The sequence below is a fragment of the Anas acuta genome, chromosome 15 (assembly GCF_963932015.1).
Source record: "Anas acuta chromosome 15, bAnaAcu1.1, whole genome shotgun sequence".
In the NCBI taxonomy this organism is placed as follows: Eukaryota; Metazoa; Chordata; class Aves; order Anseriformes; family Anatidae; genus Anas; species Anas acuta.
In genome coordinates this window covers 9,417,153-9,442,269 of record NC_088993.1, presented here as the reverse complement: position 1 = coordinate 9,442,269, position 25,117 = coordinate 9,417,153, and the positions used below count along the sequence as shown (strand labels likewise).

Below are 25,117 nucleotides of genomic sequence, written 5' to 3'. Positions count from 1 at the left end.
TGGCAGCGCTGGGGAACGGCGCACATTGCTTTCACCAAGGCTACAAGCCAGCAGCTCCCCTCGCTAAGTGCTGGCCAGGTGAGATCGCTCTCTGGAAACCACAATTTGAATTCTCCCTGTATTTGAATAGAATACTTTGCTGCATCTCTAAAAGACAGAAGTAAGGGAACTACTATGCAAAAAATGAGTTTACACAAACTGTTTTATCCTTGAAATATCAAAGAAAAACACTTGCTCAGCTCTCAAGTGATTTTGCCCTGCTCACTCGCACACCCACCCCAGAGCGCACCTCTCTAGGGGGATGCACAGACATCTACCTGCTGGGTGAGCAGGCTGCGAGAGCACCCCTCCTCTCTTTCAGATCACCTGCAGCCATACTTGAAAAATACCCAACAGTTGTACAGCTGAGCAGAAAACTAGGGAAAAAAGTGGAAATGATGAAAAATTCATGAGAAGACCTCCGGAACACTGTCCCCTTTGAACACACAGCATGGGCTGCAAATGCCAACACTGCAAACACCAGCCAAACGCGAGCCGAGGCAGGAAACCCGCGGGCAGTGGAGACAAACTGCAACGAGCTGATTCATCCCAGCCCCGTGCAGGAAACCACCAGAGCAGAGAAACCGCTCGGCAGCCCTCCCAGCACACCGCACAAACAGCGCTGCGCTCCTCTCCCGTCTGTCCCCTAGAAAAGGAAGAGAATAAAACATGTGGAGATACTTCTGCAAACGTGGGGATTCTTTGCTAACCGCACGGTTAACATCCTGTTCGAGTTGGCAAAACAGGGAGGCTGCTGAGGTTATTTTTCACACAACGCTTTCACAGCAAATCCAACAGACACTTGCAGCTAAGGCCTAACCCTGAATTGCTGGCTTGGGGGTATGGACTGAAAACAACACGCTGCTCATCTGATCACATCAGCTGATCTTGCTAGAAACCCAAATTGTGCTTTGACTTCCATCAAGGACACCCAGATTTACTTTCATCTCACTGAGAGAGGCAGAGTCCGTCCCCTCTGCATCCCGAGGGTGCTGCGGGGTCCCAGAGCACAGCCTGGAGCCCATGGGCACGAGCTCATCACAGGACGCCGGTATCTGCTCCCCTCATCTATCTCGAGGGCAGAAGTGTGCAGCTTTCTACAGAAAGTGGATTCAGCAGTGGACGTAGCTTCCAGTGACAGCCGTTTCTGGAGCTGCCTGGCAGCAGTGCCCACAGCCTCGGCCCTGAGGCCGGGCAGCAGCAGGACACGGCGTGCTGGGGCTGTAACCTGCTGCAACTGGTGTCCTCCCTCTCGTTTCCTTCTCCAAGTGTGAAATTCCCTTCTCTCACTTACGTGTGCTCCCCATCGCACTGCTTTCACTGACACAAGTGCCAGTCCTTACAGCACTTCGAGTCAGTCATAAACCAGCCCTGACGGTTACTGCGCATTGCCAGCTGTGCATCACGCACAGGTTTGTGCTTCAGGACCTGCTCTGTGCTCGGAGACCACTTTATAATTGCACCGTGTCATCCTTCCTTGCCAGTTTTACTCAAAGGCCCGGCTCCAACGTGAGGTCCATAGAAGATGTAACAGGCTTGCTGCAACAAATACAAAACAGGCAGAAGTTTTCCTCAGGAGAAAGCCATCAGAAGACAAGGCCAGAAATACTTGTGCAGTCATCACGGGATGCTGGAAGGAGAGGTTCCAAATAAACACTCGTCTTCAGTATGCAAGCACCACTGCCTCTGCTGTCTCCCAAAGATCAGCGAGAATGGAAATCAATGACGCTGCCTTGTCAGAAAGCACATCACAGGGACTCTGTGAAATCCCTTCTGTCCCTTTGACCTTCTCATGCCAGGCATCTCCAGAGATTCAATGCCATTCATTGTGTTGTCTACACAGGAAGCCTGCAGCACAATGTTATTGAAGAGTAACACACGCAGCTGGGATCCTAACACTCACAAGGAAGCTGAGGATGCAAGAAAAAACAATCCAATGAAAGGATGCTGGCTCTGCCTTGAGGAATGTATCCCCTCTTCTAATAAACAAGATCACTTCTGCTGCTGTCCAGCTGCAAACCAAGGCCTTCCCCACCTCACCATCAGCCCGTACTGTTTTCTGTAGAGACTCTGGTTCTCTTCCTGCCCAGGCACTCCTGTTGGGAGCTGCTGCTGCTGTCACGGTCCCAGCCTCCCCAAGGCAGCAGTACATCTCTTTTTCTCTCTCTTACAAGAAGTGGGGGGAATGGTGCTAACTAACCTGAGTATCCAAACTTGTTTAGGGACTACAGGGTTGAATGTACAAAAGAAGCAGACGAAGAGCCATTACTCTGGAATAGAAGAAAAGAAGGCATTCTGAGGCATTACTGGTCTGAAGTGGCGATGTCAGGAACATGCTTGAACAAGGATGACAGAGGTTTCTTTCATAGAGGTCCTCCGTTTCCAGACATCCGACCATCACACAGGAATTTCAGGATCTCTGCAATATTTTGGTGAACGAGGAAGTTGCGCTAACTGGCACAGATCAGAGCTTGTTAGCTACAGAACAACCCAAAGCCACACACAGGCTCTTGCAGCTTTGATTTAATCCCTTGTTTTGTTTCTTTATTAGCTTACAATTGATTGGTGCTCCTCTACCTTAAGGTGTAGAGAGATCAACTCTCTCAGAAAGTTTTACTTGATAATGGTAAAACTTTCGATCTTGGCAAAAACCTTTTCCTCCCAACAGCAGCAGTTACACTGCTGTTTTGTTTCCCATTAAAATGCCATCCTGATGAAAGTCTCACCCCAGCTCTGCACATAATACCCAAGCACAACGTGCGTTTACTGTAGTCTAGCATCTTCTTTGGTGTCAAAATCTGAGCCCTTAACTTGGCTCAGCCAAAGGATTCAAACCTTGTTAAAGAGCTTCTAAACACAAAAGCACAAAACTTGTCTATTTAGCCAGTTAATTAAGAGGTTAGAAAGAGATAACATCCCTACAGGAGACTCAATCATTAGTGTTCTGGGATCAGTACTCAAACAAAATCTTTAACGGGAACATCTTGTAAAGTAAAATGGACGTTTAAAATCTCAGTCCTGCTGGTCCAAGGTATTACTGCAAGGTCTCGGCTTCTACAGCATCCTGCTTAATTGGAATGCCTAACAAAGTGGAACAAGGTCAATGATGCTCTCTCTTTAATCTATCACATCTGTCGAAATTAGACAGCTTTAGTTTAGCAGAGTAAATTCTCAACTGTCAGATTATCAGGCTCCTGAGACTAATTTTGGGTTTTAATATCCCCTGATACTCAGGTCGTTGTGATTCTCACATTGCCTAAATCACAGAATAGAATGGGCAAAAAAAATCTGGCTTTCCTCCAAGAAAGTATCTATTCTCTTTTACTTTTATTTGTACCTATAAAGCTGCTCTTGGTTTCATATTCACTGTACATACACAAACGAAGAAACAAGCTATCAGCCCAGAAAAGAAACTCAAGGAAGAAACAGGCTTTGAAAGCCTCCGTACACCATTCCTCCACGCAACGCAGGATGGGCCAGGCAGCACAAACCGTTTCCAGCTGAAAAAAGTCCATAATCACAGTTGTCATATCTCTAACTTACATTTAATCTTTCATCGACGTGTTCTAACACGAGGGTACCATTATTTTACACGTGCAGTGGATATGATCTGACAACTGGCCAAACGGTATCAAGATCAGGAGACTCAGAAACCTCAGCAAAATCCAAATATTGTGTTATCAGCTAAGCTCGGAGAAAAGTCATCTGAAGGTGAGAGAAGAGGTGAGAGAATCTCGTCTTTGGATGGCTTTACATCTGTAAAGATAAATGATGTCAGCACTCCCAGCCCTCCTCTTACAGACATAGCAGGGATAAACTCATTCATTCTGCAGCTGGCCTCTGAGCGGTGCTGGTTGGGTCACAGCACTGCTCTGCATTGTCCTGCTCACATTGATATCATAGCAGGAAGATCACAATACCAGCAGGTGCATATGGCAGATAGAATACAAAATGTGCTTAAATAGTAAGAGCAAAATACTACTTTAACAAAGAACGGCCCAGCTGCACAGACTCCCCTTTGGGAGATCATCTGGATTTTCTCAGTCGCTGCCAATTTGATTGCAGACAAAAGCTCTTTCAGCATGCACTGCTCATTTCCAAATGGTGTTATTTCTATAAGAGGAAGCGGCTACTGTATATATAAAACATCCTGGAAAGAGCAGGAGATTCATGTAACAGATAAGGCTTCAGACTATTTACAAGCCAGAAAGACAGAGTCCAATGTTTGCTGAAGAGATTTCTTTTGAAAATTACTAATTTCAAAAGCCTTGAAAAAGAAAATTGTAAACAAAAGCCAGGTTTTGAATAACATTACTTTACCACGTGGAACACGGTGCATCAGCAGCAGCCTGTTAAACTGTGATGCTACAAGTTTGTCCTGTTCATTTTCCTCCTCCTAATTTTGTCTGTTGTTCTTATTAACTTGTACCAATTTCTGTTATACACAACCACAAAGGGACTTACCTCCCCCCATGATATGAGTCTACATCACTCGTACATGACGTGCTGCTCTGAATTATCTCAGAAAAAATAAAAGTATGAGCAATGTGGCTTTTATGAGCAAAAACAGGAACAAAGCAGGCACATATTTTTGTTTTCTTTTGCACATCCGTGACAGATGCTTCAAAAAGGTCTTTGCTTTTACAGAAAAAATACTCCATCACACAGCCGAATTCATACACATTTCAGAACCACAAAGTGCGTCAGACACTTCTGTAACACAACAGAACTTACAAATGAAGCTTAAACAAGTGCACGAGCATGGACCGGTACCCAAGAGCCTCCTCCAGCAGCCTAGCACACCCCCAGGCACTCCCTGCCCCACTCAGCAGTGTTGCAGCAGGCTGCAGCACGCCCAGTTTGAAGCCAACGAAGATCACCTCCACGAGGATGTGGCACCAAGTTCCACTGTTACTATAAAGTAGATTTCAGCTGAAGAACTCTCCTTACAGCGATATAGGTACTCTGTGAGATTCTGGCTGCTTTGCCTGCTCTCCCAAGTTGACAGGCCCTGCTATTTACAGCCCATGCAGTGAAACAAAGAACATGAGGAGTGTGCTGATTCAAGCAGATGAACACTGAACACAAATCACCCTTATTAATTCATGCGTTCCCTCACATGTGAAACACTGTAAACCCTTCAAGGCAGGCATTGACTTCAATCTATGCAACGTGTATTTTTCTTTTCTTGCATTGCCACAAAGAACAATGCAGCTTTACTACTTTCCAGTACTTGTGATTGAAAAATGGATAGGTGAGTACTTAGTTTTTTCTTAAGCTGTGAGGAACTGAAAAAAGTATCAGGTGATTTATTAATTATGACAAAAATATTTTCATAATACTGGCACGGGTTGGTAGTGTTTGATAGAAAACTGTTCCTCAAAGCGTAGGAACTGAGCAGGTGGAGTGAAATACAAGCAAAACAGATCCGTTAGCCAAAATGAAAGTTGTAAAACAAAATAATTCAAGGCAAAGCAGATGACTCAGCCCAAAAGCGGATGACAAGCGTGGCTGGAAGCCCTGCCCAGCACCGCCGTGCACCCACCACAACACCCGGCTGTGTGCCACCCCCGGCTGCACCGCCGCTTCGGTAACACCGCTGGGTAGGGCACAGTGAGGAAACGGCAAGCTGCGTGTGGCACGGCGAGTGGCTGAGTGCTGAGGGCAAGGTGACGAGGACCACAGCCCTCGCCTGGCAGCCCGGCCTTGCTGCTAGGGCCGCAGCCACCCACCAGCCCCTGCTGGCTGCCGCAGAGAGCTGATGAGGGAGCGGGGTGCTCCCTGCACAAGGTGCCAGGCTCAGGCAGCAGTTACCTGTCCTCCTGGGCTCCTTCAGCCCCAGCTCTGCTTTTAGTGTGCTTCATGAAACACCCAAGGGACTGGGTGGCACAGCTTCCCCAGGTAAACCCAGGAGGGCTGCAGACCTCCCAGCCTCTGTGCCTAGGGAAATGATGCTCGTGGTCTGCAGCTCATCTCCTTCATCCCTCGGGTGTCACCAATGTGACCTGACGTGCTGGAGCACCAGCGTGGCCCGCAGTGCCAGGCAGCAGCACCAAAAAGAGGTAAAACAAGGACGCTGACACCGAGATGAACAGTTTCATCAAATTTCAGGGCTCAGTCTTTAGTAATCAGGATTCAGCGTGGCTCCAGCAGTAGGTACAACCACCTGAAGGTGTCTAGTTAAAAGCAGACAGCTGTGAGAACAAAAGCAACACCAGAAGGGCGTGCTCAGCAGTGCCTCTAACTTTTAGATCCCAGCAGTACAAGCTTTACCATTACAAGAAACCAAGACTAACAGCTTTAAGGTTTATCTATATTCTAATGCGTGCAGTATGACAGGCAATTAACCTTGCTGCAGTCGCAATCCACACATTTCAGAGCCAAGAGCCTAATTATGTGAATTTGCTACTAACAAGTGTATGGGACTTCAGACAGCGTTTCATCACCCGAGACAGAACTCCCTCCCCCCATAAGCATTGGGCAATGGAGGATTAAAGGGCAGACTTCATTTTCAAAATTACTTCTCCCATAATAACAGAGGAAGTTGTTAGTAAGATGAATGAACAAATATACAGCTAACTGGGAGTAGGTGAAAGTTTTCAGGCTTTTTTTTTCCTGTTCACCAGTAATATCAAAACCAGAGGAAAAAAGATTGCATAGCCTATGTAGCCTATGGTTTGGAAGTGCCCCTTTCAAACACCACCCTAGTGCTTCCGAATTCTAAATAACATAGAAATAATGAGTGGGTGAGTTGCAGAAATCATGGTTCAGCACGGTTATGCACTGGGCTTGTTAGAGCCAAACCTGCAGGTTGGACACCGAATCCGTTTTCTCCTGAATTAAAATAACAGTAATAATTGAAATAAACCCAGCAAAAAAGTAAAATGCACACTCTCCCCTCACTGTAGGGACCAGTGCCTCCCAACCTGCAGCTGCCACTTGGGATGACCCTGTTAAAGGCAGCCCCAGCCCCAGCCACTCGCTTCCTGCCCGGGGCACAGCGGCGTGCAGAGATGGCCCTGCGCTGGCGCTGCCTGCCAGGCAGGAAGTTATCTCACCCCTTGGACCCAGCAGAGCAGAGGATTTGAGAGCTGCAATGGTTGCTAAGATGACACCATTCACTGCAGACAAAGAGGCTTCGTTCTAGCTACTGACAGGGGAGGGGGGCGTTAAGATAAATGCATTTTGGGGGATAACGTCCTGCAATGCCATTGTACAGCAGGAGCTGGAAAAGGACACTTATTCCAAAACAATCAGCTCCTTTCACTAACACGTAGTGCATTTTGCCTGTACTGTATTTGCGGGTGCTCTGCTCCCAAGAAGTTAGAAATCGGTGTCAAAGGCTACATATACCAAGTATTTGCTAACCCCATGAGAGATCCCCAGCCTACCTGCAAGGCTGGTAAGTGCACAGCTGCATGCCGAAGCAGACCCGTTGGTTTTTACTTTCTGGCTATCTCTCAGCACAGAAGCATTCTTGTACAAAGCCTGGTGCTTATTGGGAAAAAACAGCAATGTGGAGATGTCATAAAATATTTTCTAAAAGAATCAGACTCCAATAGCAAAGGCCAGATTTTCCAGAAACAACAGCGATGCACAAAGTCACAAAAAAAAATCAGGCTGAAATTGTTCTGTTACATAGCACACTGCCTCCAACCACAGCCCACCTCAGCACAGGCTCCTGCTGGCTCAGAACAGGCAGGACCACGGCACCTGCGCCAGGAGGAGATCAGCACCCCGAACACAGAGCAGCACGAGGACGAGTTGGGTAAAGCAGTGCTGCACCTGCAGCAGGGCACGGCAGGACGTCACTGCAGGGACACAAAAAAACCCTTGATTGCTCATCTTTCCATACAGGTAAATATTGAATTGCTGGGGCTATGACTGATTACCACACTGAAACAACAACAGAAGGGTCATCGGGTCAAAACAAGAGAAGAGCTGTACCTGAGGAGCATGGTTACAGCTCATGATAAATTCTGACACTCCTTTATAGTAGCTATCCCAGCTTAAGTAGGTTCCGATACCCTATCGGCGCTCGAGTCCCAAGCATTCTGTGTTATCAGTTAATAGGTTATGACTGCAGTAAACTAAACAAGAAGAGAAAAAAAAGCATCAAGATAAAAAGCTCCCTCACCCACTCTGGAAATGTCCAATTTGCAACGTTTACAAGATGTTTTGGGGTTTGGAACTAGATGACATCTGAGGTCCCTTCTCACCCTAGCCATTCTCTGACTCTTTTTCTGAAGTTTCTGCCTCTCTGCTTTGCTCAACTCAGCTGCTCACGCTGATACCTAACAGCTGGTAATGAAAGCCTGCGTCAGGGAGCAACGTTCCCCTTTCTTATCACTTGTCTAAGTCTGTGGAAAGAACCGCAACACAACTGACATCATTCTGTCCAAGTATTGCTTGGCCTGTCCCTGTGAACCTTGCCCCACCTCAGCAGCCAGCCACCGTCTCGCAAGAGCTGCTGCAGCCAGACCCCGGGGACTGCAGCAACCATCCCACCCGAAATGTCAGGGTGCTGCTTCCCAATGCTACGAGCTGCTGGTGGCTAGTGCTAGTGAAGAAAATGAAGCTGGCGCTGGAGTGTAAATGCTATGACACTGCTGTGTGCATGGCCCAACTCAGGTATGTTGGGAGGTGATCGGGGCCAGAGCAGATTTCCCACTGGAAGGTGACACCGCGTACACCGGCACGGGCCTCGGCCCTGGTTACCCTAAGTTATGCAAGGTGCAGAATCTTGTGCAGGAGAGATCTGCTTTCAGACACTGCAGCCTTCCTGAAATCAAAGGGTGGGAAGAGTCAGAGGAACTGGGGTACAGACCAATAAACCAAATACTCCAAGGTCACATCGGAAATAGGACAGAAATCCCCAAGTCGCCGTCTAGGACCGTAACCACACGATAAGCCTCTCTCCCACGCCACAGAAAAATGTTTTCCTAGTGCTGGTTCAAGAGACATGGGGTTTGATAACCCAATCCATGCCTCAACCTACTCACACATTTTTGGTGGTGGGCCAAGGCTGCCTCCAGGCAGGCAGACACTGCCGTGCCCTCCGCTCGCCGCCCCCGCCATACCGCTGGGCTGGACGCTTTCGTTTCCTGCGTGGCAGACAGCAGAAAAGCTTTTTTGCCCAATGCGCTGGTTTTCACTCTGTTTACAAGGGCCTTGTCACTTCTCGCCATCCCCAGAGACAGCAGTGACCTGCAAGAGGCTTTGGCAGCCCAGGCAGTAGTGATGGTGGGGAAGGTACCCGTGCCCAAAACCACAACGCTCCTGCTCCAGCGGTGCCACGCACATGAAGCAGCTCAAAAAGCTCTTCATTTTATTGTTTCATTTGTTCACATGTTATTTTACAGCTCCATCAGTCCCTTCAGCAGCTCAGGACAAGCACGACACTCAGGATGGACAGCGAGGCCATGGGGAGAAGCCCCAAGGCAGGACCCAGCAGCTGGGGATGAGGCAGGAGGACAAGGAGCAGGAACAACTGCTGGCACCACCCAGCACCCCTTGCCGTGCCACCAGGGTTTCAGACTAAGTCACAAAACATCCTAAAAGTGACACACAACACATCCTGTCCAAGGCAGGGCCACATAGCAGCATCGCCGTGTGCGGGCAGCGCTGGTTCTACAAATCGCAGCCCCAGGCTCCAGCCACGCCAGGGCACCGCAGCCTCAGCGTTTCTGCTGACTCATTTTATGGCCCCGTGTTCTGTCAGCCTGCCTGTGGTTTCTACCCTACGCTCAAACTTGGCTCAAAACCTTTGGGTAGTCACGGAAAGTAAGAAGCAGGATTGGAAGAGACCTCCTGGACTGCTGTTTCCCCAGGTTTCTGCCCCTCTCTCCGCTAAGGGGAGGAACAGAAGCCAGGCAGGCACACAGCTGGCATGAGAGGTGTGACATGTCACGTGCCACCAAGAACAGCATCTTGTAGGAAACATTCAGCGTCCTTACTTGTAACCCTCAGATAAAAAAGCAACCCCAACAGCCTCCCTGCCCCCCAACAGATTACTTGGGGACAGACACTTGTGGCAGCCCCAGCTTGGACCAGAGCAATCCTGAGATCACCCCACCCGTGTCCTCCCAGGACAAGGCACGGAGGTCAGGGCAGCAGCATCACCAACCCGCTCAGACACTTCGAAGGGCAGGGCTCGAGCACCAGGATGTCACCTAGAGACAAAGGAATCAAAACCTGAGAACAGGATTGTGGATCTGCTTTTTGCCACCTTCAAGAGCAGCACCAGAGCCAGCAAGCAGTGACTCAGGGAGAAGGGTGAGCACCACCCAGGTGGTCTGTAAACCTGGATTTATTTATTTTTTTTTAACCTTTCCTCCCCCCCCAGTAACCTTCAACAAGCTCCCTGAGATTGTTTGCATAAAGAGGAAAAGCCACAAAGGCCACGCTGGCGGTAATGTACCCAGAGCCTCTGCAACACACCTAACTGCTCTGCAAAGGATCTTTTCAAGCAAATACACCAATTCCATAAACATCTCGGCTTGTAATCATAGGCCACCTCAATCCTCATTTATTATTTGTGTTGGACACCTTAATGCACGTCTTGGAGGCTCAAGCACAGGGGTGTAATAGCTTTTATTTATTTGACTTTTTTTATCCCCCCTCTGCCAGAAGGAAGCTAAGAAAAAGGAAAAAGCCCACTAGACATAAGAACAACTATTCAATGAAAGACTCATCTTGAAACACCAAGACTGGAAACTCACACATTTACCCCACTTTTTTCCACAAGCACTGTTTGACTGACTAATGTATCTCAGGAAGAAGTTACTGCCTTATCAGCACGGCGATCTTCCTGCCACCCATCACAGCAGCAGGCTGGAAACCAACACCTGCTGAGGACGGGGTGTGCAGCCAGCGCCGGGCTGGCCGATGGCGAGCACACAGCTTCCCGTCACATGAGCTATTGGGGCAGAGAAGGGGCAGCCGGCCCTCATGCACTGCAAGCCACAGACCTGAGTTTTTAGATGTGGTGCGTGGCAGCCAGACGCGGTCACGGCACTTCTCAGCAGCCACAGCTCCAGCCCCAGCAGTGCTGGGTGGGAGAGCCCCGGCAGATGGGAGAACCCCAGAGCAAAGCTGAAGCTATTGTGAGGAAGATGCAGGTGGTGCCCGGCGTCCTCTCGCAGGGGAATGTGGCCGTGTGGGGATGTGCACAACGCCTGGGCATCGGGCTGCTCCAGCCCCAAGTCCATTAGCGCGTTACTGCCCGCAGCTTAACGAGCCTGCTCCTCAGAGCAATGTCAGCCCACGTGGCCCCTGCCAACCCCTACCTCTGACAAACCAAATGGCTGGGTGGCCACGGGGTGAGACAAATTGGAGAACTGATCCTAACTAGCAATAAACTATCGGGGGAAAATATTTTTAAGCAACTTCATTTCCTCATCTAGCTTGCTGCAGAGTGGGCGGGCAGCTCAGGCCAGGACTTCACTGAAACACGACAGAATTTCATGAGCAGCTCCACTCAGTTTCGAAGTGCATGGGGCCCTGCCTGGGTTACGAAGTTTGGATAGCCCAAGTCAAGGCAAATAAAAACAGCCCAACAATGAATAATTTCATTATCTCATATTTGAAGCGTAGCAAAGGTTCACCCACACCCTGCCACACCATGACAGCTCCTTGTGCCAGAAAGGGCTTCAGATGTTAAGCCTGTGAAAGCAGTACTGGAAAGGTGAAAAAACCTGGGCTGCCAGGTCATTTTGACTCAGGCACAGGGCAGCTGGAAGAAAGGCCAGTATTTTTATGCTTTCTTAACTTGAAGCAAGTCAGCAGGACTTGAGACTGTTTAATAGAGATGTCAGTTCGCAGCTACTTAGTCCTGAGCAGCTTTACACAGATTGCAGATTACTCCCCCTGTGCCGAGTGACTTGTGGCAACGCAACGTTCCAGTTGAAAACTAGATGTACCTGACGCCTCTGGATATGGGCTCTGGGTATTTCACCTCCAGAAACAGTTGCAGCCTCTTTCATAGCTGAAGGCTGCAGCAGAAATGGCTCTAACTCTCGGCTGGTACAGTAAACCAGGACAGCTCCTTCAAGGACAAGAAGCTGCTCAGGACCGGGCCGCAGTACCCGTGCCTTCTGCCCATCAGAGGGCTGCGTGGTCACCAGCAGCTGGGCTGGCCCTAAGAGCTGCCAGCGCCCTGCTCCCCAGCAGCACGAAGCTGCTCCCTCTGGAGCTCTGCAGCAGGCCACAGCCGTTCACGGGCCCGAGCTGCAGCAGGGCTCTTGAGCTTCAGGCGGCAGCAGCTCCTCCACAGCCTGCAATAGCAGCCGGTGCTTGCAAATAGCCCAACACTCACCAACGCTTCCCTAAAAACCATTACCCCGAGTCAACCCATACCACCTCACCACGTGCTTTAGCCCCAGACTGAATCTGCTGGGGACTGATCCCCGAAGGATCCCTGGAGGCCCCGTTCTGAACAAATCCCACCTGTAGCCCCGGGGGTTCCAGCTCCCGAAAGCAGCCTGGTGCCAACCCACTGTGCAGTCAGCCCCCTGCCTCAGCCGGGCCTAAAACCCCCATCAGGATGCTTTCCCCAGTCCGTACAATGCCTGTCCATGTGCTGCTTCCACCTTCTCAGTGTGTTGGCTGCCCAGGCCGCAGGCACTGCCTCCCAGGCACAGGCAGAAGGACAGTTCATGTTTTTATTTATTAACTCGGGGCAGACTTATCTTTCAGCCCTGACACGACACAGGATAGCTGCCCCGACACCACCTCCTCGAATCTGTGCTTAAGAATGATGTCTCATACCCTTTCGGAGCAAGGGTCAATTGTCCTGCGCTCCTTAATCATTGATGAAGGGCTGGCAGGAGCCGCAGCACAGCCATACTGCTCGGCTCTCCTCGCAGGCTGCACCTCCCGCAGGTCCAGGCCGCAGATAAATTCCCACATAAAATGCAAACCTGTAAGACAACGTGCAATGCTAATCTAGCAGAAATAGATAATCTGTCTAAATTTTCCGGACAAGATACCAGAAGAAAATTAAAGCCTGCGCTAAGGAACATGTTAAAGAAAAGCATTAAATGGAAACTTCGAGGGGCGCATCCTGGTAGAGCTTGGGTCGCGCAGGCAGCGTTTCCATCCCGCTATCATCATGGGCAGGATCGCTCAAAAAATAAGATGATGACAGCACATGGCAGGGCACATAGCCCAAGGTCTTTCAGGAGGGAAAGGGTAAAGAAAAAAAGAAAGAAAGAAAGAAAAAGAACTGCCAGGGGAAGTCATCTTTGTTAAGAAAATCCAGCTAAAAATCTTGAGGGTAACAGAATGAGGATCAGCAGCTTGTACAGCTTTATAAAGCCTGCCAGACAAATTTAATTGCTTTATTTGTTCTTTGATAGAGTTAAAGACAGCACAGCTAAGAGAAACACAGCCGAGGTCATATTTTTGGAGTTCAGGACAGCATCTGATACCGTGTCTCACTAAATCCTAATTGAGAATTTAATTCAAGAAGACTTGGAAAGGACCAGTGCACAGCCCTGGAATCAGGAACTGGCTGCAGGACTGTAAACAAACGATAATGATAAATGGCATTGTATTGAGCTGAGGGGAGGTCTCGCTGAACAAATTCATTAATGACCTGGAACGGGGAGGAAAGAGCACGCTAATGAAATCTGAAGATTGCATTAAAGCCAGATTGTGCCTGATAGATGTGCGGCTGCCTTCAGGTGACGGGGAAGCGGCCAGAGGGGCCGGGTGCTGCCAGGGCGAAAATGAAAAGAAAAAAAAACCTTCTGCAAAACCTCCCCCCCTCACCCCACGAACACTCCCAGCCTTCTGTTTCCCGATAACCAATTCACCCTGCAGGTGTCAGACCGGCAGCAGCCCACCTACGGGAGGCAGAGTGTGACCTCTCACCCGGGCACGGCCAGAACACAATCCCACCACCAACCACCCCAACGCCCTGAATTCCACCAGGATTCGCTTTCCTCCTTTCCCTGCTTCAGCTGAAAAAATCCCAATTTTATGGAGGAGCGTCCCTGATGAATCAAATTAGAAGCAGACATTTCCTCAATTTAAACTTACTGCACTCAAGCTTTAGCAGGGAAGGAAAATAAAAACCAGGACATCATTTTGGGTCTTCCTGGGAAATTTCCGAACGCATCGTTTGGTAACACTGATCTTTAAAGGATGCAACAGATAAAGTATATTTCAATGAACTAGCCATATCTGAAGCACAGCTGCTGCTTTTCAGACTTCCAAGTACTGAGCGAAGCTGAGCACCACCCTTTGGGTTTGCTCCACATGCTACATGAAGAGGTAAGGAATATGCAGGTAGGGCAGCACTTCTGGCTCCCCTCTGCAGTTTTACAGCCAGAACTAAAACATCTTCCCCTGGAGAGTAGAACTTCCCCACCATTTCTGTTATCAGCTTGGATGCAGATCCAAGCTCACCACTTGGTAAATTGGAAAAAACTCTCGTTAGCATCTGTGTGTGTGGAGAGCCCTAAGAACACCTCATTAACTCATTAAAGAGGATTCTTACAGAGATTAGCTTAGTCAATCCTTCATTTAGCTACCAATCCATTCATGTGATGCCATTAAGCCCCTCACAAACAGCCAAGTACTTAGGAACACGCAGTAGGAGCTGAGTTCCGTCCTGGTGTCACTGTGCTGGCGTGCACTTCTACTGGATTTATCCTGGATCAGTAGGAAAATTACTTCAGCCAAAAACGATCATTGTTTTGGACATACATGAAGCGTGCACACACGATGAACTGACTGGCTGAAGACACCCTCATTATATTGAAATGGGACACACGGGTTACCCATGCCCAACAGCACTGATTTTAAATCATCCTTGATTGAGCCTTGCTGCACACCAGGCATTGAAGTGGTACGGCAAGAGGCAGGCACACGCGTAACAGGGTGCAGTAATACCCAGTGCAAAGTGCCCTTGCCACTGCTCACTACCTGAGCAGAGAGGCTCTCAGGGAGGAACCTCTCATCCCCATCCTCAATTTCCTTTTACCTTTTCTCATGCACCACTGCTGTCGGCCCATGTATGATCTATGTTCTGTAAGCCTCCTCCCCTACAAAGCCCAGCTGCCTCTGGCAGAGCCTCTCCCTCCCTTGTAACCCAGGTGTCCAGCGCGGCTTTGGCTCTCCAGTCATGCTGATAGGAACAACATGATGCCTGCCACTTCAGGGTACCAGGACAGGCATTCCGCAGCAAACAGCAATTGCCATCTAGGCACAAGATGGCCCTCCAGATACTGCTGTAATGCAGCCCAGGCAACACCTTGGCTATCAGGAGTTCTTAACTTGATTCCTCCATTCCCCCTCACCTCGTGACAATCAGACCTTCCACACGTTGGTGTCATGAGATTCAGCCCAATCGTATTCTCATCTTTAATACACAACTTGAAAATAACTCCACACATCTGCATTTCAAAGAACGTTCATTTAGTCCCACCTGCTTAATGAATTAAGACGCTGAATAGCTTCCATTCCCACAGTGCCATTACACAGACACATGCAGAGATCACATTTTCAGGAACAATGCTCTTGTTAGAAAGGCTCCAGACCTCTTTACCACAATTCACTCAGTACCACCCAACCCTACAGACTCTTCAGTCCATAGAAGCGGCAGCTGCTTTGCTGCTTGCTGACTACGCAGAGAACAAGCCCATCTGACCCACACCGGAAAACACGAGGTAGCCACTGCTACTGGGGGGAAAACCAGCAGCTTGCTGGATGCAGAGGACAGGAGAACCTGCCCTCAGCAGAGCTGCCTGGCTCCGGGCATCGCCCCGACCTGAGGCTGTGTGCTAAGTGGCTTTCCATATTTCAGGAAGCCAGACAAAAGCTGCTATTAATGCATCTGGGGCTGGAGGGGGGAAATCCTTGAATGTAAAGTTTCAATTGACTGCACACTGATGAAGTGGAGTAAATAGTAAAAAAGAGCTCCCCACAGTAAAGGAGCTTGTGAAAGGGAACTCCACAGCTTGATAATATCACGAGCACCCTAGGAATCTGGAGAATGAGACAGGAGGAACCGTGGGGAAACTGAAGTTAGAAACTGCACACTGCACGGTTCATTTTCCTGGTAATTCCTTTTATTCATTGCTATAATCAACTTGACATGCAAAGCTGTTCCAAATTTACTGACAGCTTTTCAGCTGACATCTAGTTCTCAAGGTATTTTTTTTTTTTAAACTTAAATAGCTAATTATTCATCGCCTTAAACCAGGATATATAACAATGTCAGGAAATCATCTGCTCAAGTTGTATCAAAAAGCCTTTTGGGATTAGTTCCTCTCTTTTGTATGCTGCAGAAAACACTCACTTGTAAACAATTAAATCATCATTTGAAATCTGTCTGTGTTTTTAGCATCTCTGAATGCAGCCTGAAAATCTGTATAAACAAGTATGTTATCACTGCATCCAGGATCCATTCGGAAAGGTTTTCCTCCGAATCACGTTATTTGAGGGAGGCTGAAGGCTGACTTTATGGGCTAATGCAGGCTCTGTGCAAATCCCATTATAGCACATCTCTATAACTAAAATAGCTGCTTAAGTAAATCAAAGCTACAGTATTCTCAGTGTGTGCTGAGAGCAGACACTTGCCACGAGGATATCAACACATTTTGACAAAGACACTGAGGCTTATTACCTCTGAGTAACAGAGCTGTGCCTGCTACAAAAATGGGTATTTCATTTAGCCCTAAAGGCTCATCCTTTGGCCTGAAACCACCCTAACCAAACTTCACAGCACTCTGCTTTAAGATGCAAAGCCCTCGCAACACATCCCTGCAACAAGAGCCAGCCAGATACCACAGGGGCAGAGACATTTCAAAGGCTTCAGATTCCTATTTGAAACTGAACCTACTGCTCTCCTACTGACTCGCCTGCCTTTTTAAGGCTTGCATTCTTGTGGAATAATACAAACACAATGAGAGCCGAGCATCCCGCATGAAAAAGCTCCTTTGTAAGCCTGTCTTGGGCTGAGCACTGCAGTGTAAGTGGCTGGGTCTGGAGAGCGCTGCTTTGGGCATACAATTCTCCCCGTGCAGCATGCCACTCCGTTTCCAGAATTACCTCTCAAACAGGAGCACTACCCCTCCGCTGCCCGCACTGAGGAAGCGTGCTCATGCAGATACGCACCTCAGAAATGCATCGGTCGCCCGAGCTTTTTGTTGGAGAGTTATGCTTACAGTCAAGGCTTTGACTCGTTACACCACTTCTCAGTGCTGTGCAGATTTTATTGGGAGATGAAGAGCCAATTTGCTGTTACCACTTCACCATTAATTACACCGTTTTATGGCTTTAGTAGTTTGATAAACCTTTTGGCTACGGCATCTAATCACTGCAGGCACTTCCTTTCTGTGATACAATTGCTTACCCAGTAAGGAGAGGGAAAAAGAAAAGAAAGCAAATTCCACCTTCTTCCTAGTGGAACGAGAGGCAAATAGCTCCCTGCGAAACTACAACTTCCTTTTGGGCTGTGGAAGAAAAGGCTCAGTATTCAGAACACCCCAGCCGCAGGGACGCAGCTGGCACGTCATTGTTTCGGAGAGGAACTCCTTCACGGGCAAGAAATCCGCTCAGATGCTATCGCTGAACACAAAATCCCACAGCCCGGGCTGCTGGAGCACGGGGCATGCCCTCGGGGTGCAGGATTGGCCCCGAGCCCCCCGCCAGCAGCTGGTGTTGGTCCCCAGGGCGGTGACACACAGAGGTGACAGGACGGCAACAACCACTTGCAGAGTGTCCAGAGCTGTTCATGGCCATGAGGAAAGCACAGCTAAGTACAGGCGGGATGGATGAAGGCACCGCATCCTGAACCTACACAGGACAGCTCTGCAGCCTTGGATTCCACCAACTCCAGACCAAGCAGTGCTTTGACTGAGGGAAGAGGCTAATACTTGTGCCTTTCTGACATGCCAACGAGGGGGAAGATAACTGCCATGCTACCTAGGCTGCCACCTGTATGGATAAAGCACAAAGGAAAAAAAGTAGAATTCATATAGTTTATGGACATCTCCTGGAAGCAGGAAACCATCACTTGAGGCTATCAAAGATTTGTCCTGATGCTCACCTGTATTTGAGCTCCCTCCTTTTCAGGGCCAAACTTCAGTTTCAGTGGGGTTATTGCTATAGATTTATTTTTGCATTTGAGAGGCTGGGAACTAGCAGAAGGTAAGGACTAGAGGGGTCATGTGAGTTATGACCGCTGAGTCCTCTCTGAAGGGCTGCTCTACACCCAGAGGCATACAGCACGAGTTATCCTTAGCTATCATGTGCTGGATTTTCACTGCTCAAGCCACACATACTTGCCATGAGAGACTCACTGAGAAAAATAAGTTGAGTTGTTTTTTACTACACTAGGATCCGTGAATTGCCTTTCAAATACAACTGAAGCTAACTGGCAGGAATCTCAACCCAAGCCTGATGTCTTCCTGGCAGCTTGGACTGGGGAAAATAAAATAGCACCATTTTTTTATTTTTAATTTTTAAATACATCAGAGTAGCATGTACTTCAGTTTCTGGTATGATGTATTCAAGTAAACCATCATGGAAACTGTAAACTAGTGGGATGTTGCAGGCGGGCTCTCATCCAAGCATAAGGAAAAGCTTCCCACTTGCTGGAATAAAACCAGCACTTCTGGAGATCAGCACAGACTTACTATCCTAGTAAAAAAACAATGCTACACATGCAAAAGCTCTTCTCTTGAAGATACCATCACTGATCTGAAGCATAAACACACTGCTGCTCTGTCGGGGGCAGATAGTTTTCTGAGTATTACATTGCTAATGGCAATAGTAATCAAGAAGCAAGTGTTCAGGAAAAAAATAATCAAAGGAAGGGGTTTCTCATTCTAAATATTCTGTAGGTGACAGGTGACTGCCAAGCCATAGATAGGAAATTCAGCTTTATCTAAGAGGAAACACACTGACTCCGTCTGCTGGGAGCTTCCGTGAGCAGCAACTCCTTTAAGTAAAGGCAACATATATCAAACTCCTCCCAAACCATCTGACAGGATTCCTGTATGTGAAAAATAATGTAATTTTTCAACCAATTATCTCACACAGTAATTATATTTTCACAGAGATAACAATTAAGTTTCTCCTACTGAATGACTTGAAATGCAAAACTTCCACAGCAAAACCTGTCAAACAAATCAATGATGTTCAGGATTTTCTTAGATGGTGGCTTTTTTTCCCCCTTTTGAAGAGACTATTAATACACATTTCTTTTTAAGAAAACAATGTATTCTTACTATTTTGGTCAAAAAGAAGTTGAAAAATTTCAGTAGAAGTCCACTGTACTTCCAGAAGAGCTAGATGTTGCTCTACAGGATGCCAGATCACCCGAGAGTTTGAACAGCTGAGTTGGGCGCATGTTTGACTTGGACAAAGAAAGAGCAGGTCACCAGATCTGAATTTCAGCACAGAAGTCATTAGCTTCTTTAAACAGATGTCTTTGAAGACAACAGGAATGCAGGCTTCAAGTTTGTTCATTTCTTAATGGCAAGAAGAAAGCCTGCCCTGGGTAAAAGATAGGAGCTCATTTCCAAAGGCAGGGCTCTCTCAGGAAGCAAGTATGGTGGTACTGAGCCCAGCAGAGCTGCAGTTAATGCTCAGCCCTGTTTCAATGGGCTGAAGGGTAAGAAAGCCCATGATCTTCCTCAATCTGTGGCAAGCAGGTCCTTTAAATAGTTACTCGTGGGCCTTATCCTCCAGTTGAACTAAAAAAAAAGGACAACTCATTCCGAAACAAGGAAGCAGGGAAGTGAACCTCCGAGCTTCTGATTGCTAGCTGAGGGAAAGTAATATATAAAACCCCCAAAAGGAGGAGTTACACCGTTAAAATCAGATGGCTATGAACACTAATTAAGAGCTAAAACTTACAGGCAGGCCTCGGGAGGACAGCAGCAGAGCTCTGGCTCATATTAAACACAGAAAAGCGCAGAAGGGGAGCCACTTTTCTGACACTTTTCTCCCCAAGTGTGCACACCTGCATTTTCCCAGCAAAACCAGCTGCAGGACTACACATAAACACAAAATTAAAGCACAGGCTTATGTGCTGGCTTGGGTTTACCCAGAAATCTGAGTTCTGAGAAAATATAATTGAAAAAGTTTCCTGAATAACCTTAGCTAACCTTCCTCTTCAGCTAACCTGAAGAGTCACCACATCGTTCCCGCTGCCCAGCCAGCACCCAGAGGTGGCAGCACCTTACGAGAGGGAAAGTCCTGCTGCTCTCACTGCTCATTCACCCCCAGCAGGCACACCGGTTGTGAAAGAAGCAGGCTGCAGAGGAAGGTACACAGGAACTGTTCTAACTTGGAAACGGGTCAAAAGAAAGTGTGAATTCACGTCTCTGGAGTCAAAGAAAAAAAGAAATGGGGATAAAACCTTCCCACGTGAGCCTGGGAATTCTCTGCTCTGAAGCGGAAATACAGCCCGCTTGGTTTACAGGTGGACATGTACATACATTAAATCTTCTCCTATAAAGCACAACATATAGAGGAGTCAAACTGAGTCACTGAACACACCAAAATCATTCAAGCAGAGTGCTGGATGCTATAGTCTATGAACTCCACACTGCAGTTTGTAACAGTGATTTACCAAGTATTTTGGTCTAAGCTAGTATGTGCACAAGCAATTCTACTCAGACAATACCACTGCTCCATTTTACCCTGCTTTTAACGTGTAAGGCTCTCTGAGCTGCTGCTACAAAATGGGAAGTACCTCTACTCTCCATCTACGCTTTTTCTAAAGCGGACAGTGCAGATGTAAGATCTGCTGAATTAATGATCTCCATTAATCCTGGGTACAATTCTAGCAAGTAACACCTGACATTAATTTGATCACAGGCTCCCATCTGAGCTGATAATAGAAGTTATTAGAGAACTTGGAAAGTTTCACTCACCCATTACAGCACCAATCTGCACATAACTGGCCAGGACAAGAAAACATTACAGATGAGGAAAAAAAACACCATTAAGTACATTTTGAAAGCTGTAATTGATGAGTATTTCACTGAGATGTGCTTCAGCAAGAGCTGGAGCAGAAGAAAGGAAGCATTATTCTTGCTGAGCACTCGAGCAGCACCATGCTGCCGCACTGCTCCCCAGGCACCTTGCTGCTGTTGGGAAGTTTCCATCCTGGGCTCCACCCGCACCCAGGACATGGCCATCTCCATCTCAAAGAATCATTCTGGAGTCACTGAGTATTCGAGGCCTTCCCACCTGTTCTACCTGACAGATCTTGATGTTTTCCTAACCAAGGCTCTCACAAAACTTGCCAGGGACTGGCTTTTAATTCCTATCCTTCATTACAACAGCAGGGGAAACCCTTCTTTTTGTTCACCAGGACAGCATCCTTTGCATCTTCCAAAAACTCTACTTATGGCAGATAAGAAAAACTTAAGCTTGATTTCTGATAAAGACAATAAAAATCCAATTTTTAAACAGAAAGCTCTATATGCAATAAACCATGAGTTAATCCTTTGGTTGAGAGCCAAAAAAGGATATTTTGGAAAACGATTAACACTTTATAATTGCCTTTAACTACTCAGCAACTTTGCCTTTTAGCTTTAAACTTCTCCAAAAATCCACTTTATTGCTTGGAATACAGGAGAAATTAGCATCCTTTTTCTATGTACATTTTAGTCATAAAATCAGACTGTCACTGAACAGGGAGATTATTCTATCATTTTACAGCAATCTATTACAAACAGATTTCTTCCAGTTTAAGACAGAATATGCCAGCTGATGGTGTCTTAAGAAAAGAAGTATTCAGGCAACGAATAAACTCTAACGGCAACACTACTCGTTACTGCACAGGTCTTGAAGGGAAGGCAGCAAATGCTTTCCTCCTGCACAATCCGTCCTTGTTAGCAGCAAGGCAGAGGTCTCTGAATGCAAATGCGCTCTGTGCCGGCATCCTATAACGTTTGGCACCAGAACTTGAACTTTGTTATTTCCCCGAGGAGCAACAATTTTCTTTGTGCAACAGCAGGGCAGTGTGTCTTTCCAAACCTACCTGGCAGCCAAGTTTTACACTTAGGTGAAAGAGCCCATTGAGCACGCTGCCACGCGCCACAGACGGGCTCCGCAGCTTCTCCAGGAGGCAGGAGGCAGAGAGGGCTCCTTGTCAGGCCGGGAGAGCCCTGTGACACGCCTGCACTCGGGAGTATTAAAAAGGTGCATCGGCTGAATTACATGAATAATGATTATAGGGATTTAAATGAAGCAGTTATGAAACCTATGTGGCCTCGCTCTTCTTTTTCTCGGACAAAAAACTGACTTCAGTGAAACCCATGCAGTAAGACCTGATTGCAAAGCAAGCCAGGCCCAACTTTGGAAGTCAGCAGGTATACAGAGACCCTGCCTCCAGCTGCTCGCAATGCAGCAGAGAGAGAGGAGCTACACCTGAGACAGCAGCTGAAGAGCCAGCACATGGTCTCATCGAATCTACACACCATTTGCTCTGTATTTCTTCCAAAACACTAGCCAAAACTCTCATTCTCTGGCTGTTCCATAAAACAAGCTAGGTGTCTGCTTTTCCATTTTAAGGATGCCATGGACAGCTCTAGTGTAACTGCAAGATGGTCCACAGTGCTTTATAAATACTTTCTCATCATCACAGACACAGCCAGATCTGCCCAAGTTCACAATATGCATATTCAGCATATGACACACCTAGATTTTTGACAGCCTCAGCCAGTGCTTTAATTTCATCCAGATAAGATTGACTGCAGCAAATACACTTGATGTGGCTTTTTGGTTTAGCTTATTTACTCTGCTAGTCACTTACAAAACTGATCCTCTCCATTGCCAGCAATGGATGTTTCCATCCCAAAATACCCTGCCTAGATACAGGACAAAGCACAAAAAAAAAAAAAAAAAAAAAAAAAAAAAAACACAAAGCACAAAACTGATAAATGCAAATATTTAACTGTGAGTTTCAAGACCTCCTGCAATAAGCACTCTCTTTGCAGAAAGTTCAGTGGCAGTACCTTTTAATTGCTAGGTACACCAAGCACACATCTTTGCTCATGCTGCAAACCAAACAAAGCTCCCCCACCTGGATAACACCGAACTGACCAGACGCCATGTCTGCAAGCAATGCGGAAAAAAAACGTTGAAGTGGGCAACACTTCGCTGTGCTGCTTCCCCCTCCATGCACAGGAACCCAGCTGCACGTCCTGATGGTGGATGTTACATTCTTCCATACAGCTAGAAAGTTAAAAAGTACTTCCAACATACGGCTGCAGATGAACCCCAAAAAAGGGCCATCTTGGAAAAAAAGCTCACAGCAGCGCTGAGCAGCTCTCTGTATCACCCACAGCTCAACTCCCACGGGGACCGAGGGCAAACCCAATGTCGGCAGCAGACCTGAGTCATCCCATCCTCCTCGGTCTGGTGGTTAGAACATTTAATCAGATGCACAAGAGAAAATAATGGTATTTGTCATGCTACATAAACTATAAGTTGTTTTTTTTTTTTTAGTTGCTGGGTGTGAATATTGAGAAGAGCTGAAGTCTGAACCAGGCCACCAGGGAGTTTTCGGAAATTAAGAACTGGTACAGGGTCTGCAGGTGGAAGAAGCACAGCCCTTCTGCAGCTCAATATGCAGCACAGAAACGTTTTAGTCTGCCTCACACAGAACTAGCAGGGTATGCTGATTACCCACAGGCTACCAATTACCACTGCGTGTTCACCTCCTCCCAACAGCACCCAGCAGCTTGAAGCTGCCTGTCCCGCTTGTTGTGGCACTCCTACCCACAGAGTCAGCTCACAGTCAGAGAGATGTTCCCCAAAACCTTTCATATGCTGCTCCCAGAATCACAGAATCATCTAGGTTGGAAGAGACCTCCGGGATCACCGAGTCCACCCTCTGACCTAACACCAACAAGTCCCCCACTGAACCATATCGCTAAGCTCGAAATCTGAATGGCTTTTAAAGATCTGCCGGGACGGTGACTGAACCACTTCCCTGGGCAAAGGGAAACATCGCCACAGGTTCTGCTGAGACTTGAACTCAGGTCACTGGATTCAAAGTCCAGAGTGCTGCCCATTACACCACAGAACCGAATCTGTGGCCAACAGTAGTTTTGATTTTGTAGCTCACAAGACTGTAACCACTGTTCATCATTTACTACTGCGTAGCCAGGCAAGGATAAGCAATTTAATTAATAAGTGAAGGCACCCCACACAGAGCACTTCACGGGAAAGGGCTTGTTCTGTATTTTCGCAGGGTGTTCATCAATATTTCTGCCTCATGTACCCTTTTGTGTCTGGGAGGTAACACCACTGTCTGCAGAGCTCAATTTGTGCTCACTATGCAAACCAGGGCCAGTTGTGATTTGAATAAAATGAGATCCTCTTGCACTAACCCATGACCTCAGCCATTCAGATACACTTCCACTTTCAGTCTTGGGCTGTTTATTTTTTAAAAAAAAAAGGGGGTGGGGTTAGAGCATTAGCATTTAGGTGACACAGAAGCAAGGAATGGAGCTGTTCCTGCACGAGGAGCCTGCTCCCCTTGCAGCAGTACGCAGCACTCCCATGTCAGGAGCTCAGCAGATTGGAGCAAGGCAGGGACCCACGGCTCAGCCAGGCAGCACACGAAAGGCAGCTGGGTTTTGGTGAAGATGAACGGGGTGTGCATGCACACTGAATCAGGTTTTGCCAGCATCCCCACTAACCCGCAGCCACACCCCTGCATCGCCACGTTAGCAGGCAGCCACCAGCTCTAGCACATCTGTCCTTCCCCTGGGGAATAACCAACAAGCCACTCTTTAAAGACGCTGAGCCCTCCCCCCGTGGCTGAAGGCACCAGCAGCTGTGGATGGCGTGGAGAGACGTGCGTCTCCTCTGACAAAAACCAAGCACGGCCGCAGACAAACAAGAGCAGGCTCAGGAAGTGGAGAGGTCTCGATTCCCCACACCTCGCGGTACCTTCCTGAGGCAGCTCCCCCATCAGATGTGGGGACATGCTCGTGCATGTTCACAAGGTCCCGCACGTGCACGGGGGTCAAAGGAAAGCAGGAGCCCACAGCGTTTGTTGCACGCTTTGATGCAATGAAGCAGAGAGAAGGGTTCCTGC

General features: G+C 47.7%; 1 protein-coding gene and 1 non-coding gene across 3 annotated transcripts in view; both read right to left on the bottom strand.

The window, feature by feature from the left end:
* Positions 1–25,117, bottom strand: part of XYLT1 (xylosyltransferase 1) — a 190,333-nt gene that overhangs the window by 139,391 nt on the left and 25,825 nt on the right. The gene's annotated exons all lie outside the window — the stretch shown is intronic.
* Positions 24,029–24,100, bottom strand: TRNAQ-UUG (transfer RNA glutamine (anticodon UUG)). Its single transcript has one exon. It is a non-coding gene; the product is annotated as a tRNA-Gln (tRNA).